Raw genomic sequence first — 5,288 nt, 5'->3', positions numbered from 1 at the left:
TCCTTCACGGCGCATGCCCAAAGGCAACATTCACCACACCTGTATGGTGATCGGGAGGTGCAACTTGATTGCAGCCGTACCGTTTTAATATCAAAAACTATCACTGGAGCCAGAGACCTATATACTAAATTAATATAGGTCTCTGCTGGAGCTAATGGGCTATATGTAGATAAGTGTATCTCGTAACGTCCGAAGAAAAGAAAATATATAAATTAAATAAACCACAGCTACTTATGAACAAGAATGTGTGTGGTTTTTAGCTTATGCCATGGTGCGGCGTCCGTCGTCCGTCCGGCCGTCCGACCGTCCGTCAACATTTGCTTCAAATCGCTACTAGTCAAAAGGTTTTTATTGGATTTTGACCAAATTTGGCCAGAAACATCCTTGGCAGAATGGGAACAGATTTTGCATAAATGGTGACTCTGACCCCCGAGGGGCCAAAGGGGCGGGGCCCAATAGGGGAAATAGAGGTAATTCCTTTAAATCGCTACTAGTCATAAAGTTATGAATGGATTTGAACCCAATTTGGTCAGAAACATCCTTGGGGGAAGGGGAACAGATTTTGCATAAATGGTGATTCTGACCCCCAAGGGGCCAAAGGGGCGGGGCCAAATAGGGGAAATAAAGGTAATTCCTTTAAATCGCTACTAGTCATAAAGTTATGAATGGATTTGAACCCAATTTGGTCAAAGATATCTTTGGGGGAAGGGGAACAGATTTTGCATAAATGGTGGCTCTGACCCCAAAGGGGCTAAAGGGGCGGGGCCCAATAGGGGAAATAGAGGTAATTCCTTTAAATCGCTACTTGTCATAAAGTTATGAATGGATTTGAACCCAATTTAGTCAGAAACATCCTTGGAGGAAGAAGAATTAATTTTGCATAAATGGTGACATTGACCCCCAAGGGGCCAAAGGGGCGGGTCCCAATAGGGGAAATAGAAGTAATTCCTTTAAATCGTTACTAGTCATGAAGTTATGAATGGATTTGAACCCAATTTGGTCAGAAACATCCTTGGGGGAAGGGGAACAGATTTTGCATAAATGGTGACTCTGACCCCCAAGGGGCCGGAGGGGCGGGGCCCAATAGGGGAAATTGAGGCAATTCATTTAAATCGCTACTTGTCATAAAGTTATGAATGGATTTGAACCCAATTTGGTCAGAAACATCCTTGGGGGAAGAGGAATTGATTTTGCATAAATGGTGACTCTGACCCCCGAGGGGCCAAAGGGGCGGGGCCCAATGGGGAAATTGAGCCAATTTCTTTAAATGGCTACTTGTCATAAAGTTATGAATGGATTTGAACCTAATTTGGTCAGAAACATCCTTGGGGGAAGGGGAACAGATTTTGCATAAATGGTGACTCTGACCCCCAAGGGGCCAAAGGGGTGGGTCTCAATAGGGGAAATAGATGTAATTCCTTTAAATCGCTACTAGTCTTAAAGTTATGAATGGATTTGAACCCAATTTAGTCAGAAACATCCTTCGGGGTAGGGGAACAGATTTTGCATAAATGGTGACTCTGACCCACAAGGGGCCAAATGGGCGGGGCCCAATAAGGGAAATTGAGGCAATTTTTTTAAATCACTAGTAGTAAAAAGTTATGAATGGATTTGAACCCAATTTGGTCAGTAACATCCTTGGGGGAAGGGGAACAGATTTTGCATAATTGGTGACTCTGACCCCTGAGGGGGCCAAAGGGGCGGGGCCCAATAGGGGAAATTGAGGCAATGCATAAATGGTGACTCTGACCCCCAAGGGGCCAAAGGGGTGGGTCTCAATAGGGGAAATAGATGTAATTCCTTTAAATCGCTACTAGTCATAAAGTTATGAATGGATTGGAACCCAATTTGGTCAGAAATATCCTTGGGGGAAGGGGAATAGATTTTGCATAAATGGTGACTGACCCTCAAGGGGCTGGAGGGGCGGGGCCCAACAGGGAAATTGAGGCAATTCTTTTAAATCGCTACTAGTCATAAAGTTATGAATGGATTTGATCCCAATTTGGTCAGAAACATCCTTGGGGAAGGGAAACAGATTTTGAATTAATGGTGACTCTGACCCCCAAGGGGCCAAAGGGGCGGGGCCCAATAGGTGAAATAGAGATAATTCCTTTAAATCGCTTATAGTCATAAAGTTTTGAATGGATTTGATCCCAATTTGGTCAGAAACATCCTTGGGGGAAGGGAAACAGATTTTGCATAAATGGTGACTTTGACCCCCATGTTGCCAAAGGGGTGGGGCTCAATAGGGGAAATAGATGTAATTCCTTTAAATCACTACTAGTCATAACGTTATGAATGCATGTTGTAAACTTAGAGCAGTTACGATCCCCACACTATAACCATATATAGCATTGTTTGATGTTGACAAACAAAACAAATTGAACATGAACGTTATTTTGACATTTGGTCAAATCAAACCAGGTGAGCGATACAGGCCCCACGGGCCTCTTGTTTTTTGTAAGGTCGCTATACTATAAGTGGCTTGTTATTTTGTACACCTCTTACTCAATAGAAGGATGTAATTAATTGCTTTGAAATGTTTTAATCTCGAAATACTTACCATGTTTTAATGAAAAACACATTTTCTATTTGAACCTATGAGATATTTTATTATGTTTACACAGAGACCTATATACTATATATAGGTCTCTGGTTTACAACATATTATTATAGCACATTGAAAACAAGTATTAAAATGTCGATTTCTGTGAAACATGCATGTTTTCTTATTCGCCCAGTTTTATCTACTATACGCACAGTACCTCATTTTTTTTCAAATAAATCAATTATGATATATAATTCAAGTATTTCAAACCATTGCAGTGCTTCTATAATTTAATAGAATGAGCGTGTGAAAGTAGTATACATGTCATTTATGTATATGATGTAAAATTATTTTAAAATAAATAAAAAATAAATAGATAAATAAATCATTATCGATCTATTGTGCATGATAGTCTATATTTCCCTATGCATGATATCCTCTGCTTTCGCGTATTCAACTAACATCACCTAGAAGTTTCGCTTAATTATACTCTTTCTCCTCCATCTCCTGCCTCCATCCTTTCCCTTCCCCTCCTCCTCCTCCTCCTCCTGATCCCGACTCACGAAAATGTGTACAAATCTAATGTTCTGAATTTCGTCGGAGACTCTCTTACGAACCGTTTTATAAGGATATAATCAACATCGTTAAAAACCTCTTATGTTTACACAAAAAATAGATAGCTAACGGAATTCCTTTCTTTAAGCAATATACATATGTATGATACTTGTGTACTTACTTAAATTTGTTTTTGTTTTTTTTGTTCTGTTTTTGTTTTTTGGCGAACAATGAACAATTTTCCCTCTCTCTTAATTGTCCATACCACTTTATACAGAGAATAGTATTACGATATGTTGGTATAAGCTCTTCTAGTGATGTGACCCACCTGCCATTTATTAAGGAGACATATTGATATAAGTTTCTACATACTTTTTTTCTGAATCCTGTTCATACTTTTGTATAAAATGTACGAAATGCAAAGATATGTGATGAAATATGGTTCAAACTAATGAAAAAAAATCCTATTTTTGCTCAACATTGCCAGTGGTATACATGCAAAATAAATATCTCGTTTTCACAGACCCAGGTCCACACTCTGCGTTGCGGATCGAATATTTAGTGAAAGCAATAAAAATACCAAACCTTATCATAATATCAATAAAAATGTCTCACTTTTGTAAATATTTCGTCTTTTTTTTTTAAACGGCCATATTTCTATTCACATTCAGTCTTTTTCGGCATGGCCGTATAATGTTCTTTTGGCCCCGGATATGACGCGACAGGTGGCGTTACTGGTCACGATGAAGTATGTGATTGGTCAATGTAGGGGTAAATGCAAAATGCAGATATACAGTTAAAAACGGAACAAAGTTAAGATTGAATGCAAGCTCAATAAGTGGATGCATCTTTTCAAATGACATTATTAAAATTATATTCCTGATTGAAATGCAGTCGTATTCAGGCGCGTAGCTGCCTATACGCAAACACGCAGTTGCGTACACATCAGTTTTCAACAACAACAAAAAACAAAACAAACAAACAAAACAAAGAAAGAAAAAACTCTGTTATTTATATGAGCTTATCTATTTGCAAACTATGAATGCTGTCCCTAGGTGATGGTTCTAGTCAAACCCACTAATTGATATAACTAGTCATTGGTAGGGAACGCAATCAATCGGTCTGTTAAAGTGGGACAAAGAAAACTCCGAAGACCTGTTTCTTTGGAAGAAATTTCAGCTCGCCCCGCAGGAACCATCAGCATCAGAAACAAGTCAAAATAGTACACCTGATGTAACACAGCTCCCTGGTGGTTGTCAGAATTGCAAAATGCTTACGCTAACATTTTAGAGCATTCAGGACATGAAAGATCAATGCCAAATTTATGCATTTTATATACAAAATTTGCAAGATATATGTATACAGTATATGGGAGGTTGAAGCAAATTCTAAATAGCACACTAAACTTAGTTTTGATATCCAACGGTTTTACACAAAATATGGGAAAAATGAAAATAAATCAAATAATTTCAAAATTAGTTTTCAAATAAAAAAGATGCCAGATATATATACTAATATAGACTTAAGAACTTAATATATACTTAAAAGTGTTTCGATAAGTTTAAAATGAGCTTTGATACAAAAACGGTAAGTCTTAAACATAGGAAACTTAAATTAAAAGAAAAAAAATAGAATAATTCAATAATATTTTTTGTAACTTTACTCTACTTAATGATTATTAACTTGATTCCGGTTTGGCGTCCTCTACCTCTCTTGTCTTGATCAATCAGTCTATTTGGTATTGTACCTTCAGAATAGAGCAAATTATTTTCTAAATTCTCCTAATTTTCTTCTGTTTATCTCTACTACCATTCCCTTTTACAATACATATGTATTTTATACAATTCAGATTATATTTTTTTATACTAAACATATTATATTTTTTAAACATGTCTCAAGTACACGTATTTGCTTTTTTGCAGTTAGACGTACATGTAAAACTATTTCAGGTAAAAGTAGATTTCAATTGATTCCACGGGGAAAAAGGGTATCTGAAAGCTCTTTTACACATGTCAGACAATCTAACAGCTATATCCAGATACGTGCTGAATGTAAACTATATAGCATTGTTAGATCTCCTATCCCTTAAATTGTATTATCTTATATAAGATATGTTATCACGATAATATGTCGAAACACAATACAACATAGAATTATAACTTAACTCATTTCATTATAACAATTA

Source organism: Pecten maximus, chromosome 2, assembly GCF_902652985.1.
Source record: "Pecten maximus chromosome 2, xPecMax1.1, whole genome shotgun sequence".
Classification (NCBI taxonomy): domain Eukaryota; kingdom Metazoa; phylum Mollusca; class Bivalvia; order Pectinida; family Pectinidae; genus Pecten; species Pecten maximus.
Note: the sequence above shows the minus strand (reverse complement) of the source record.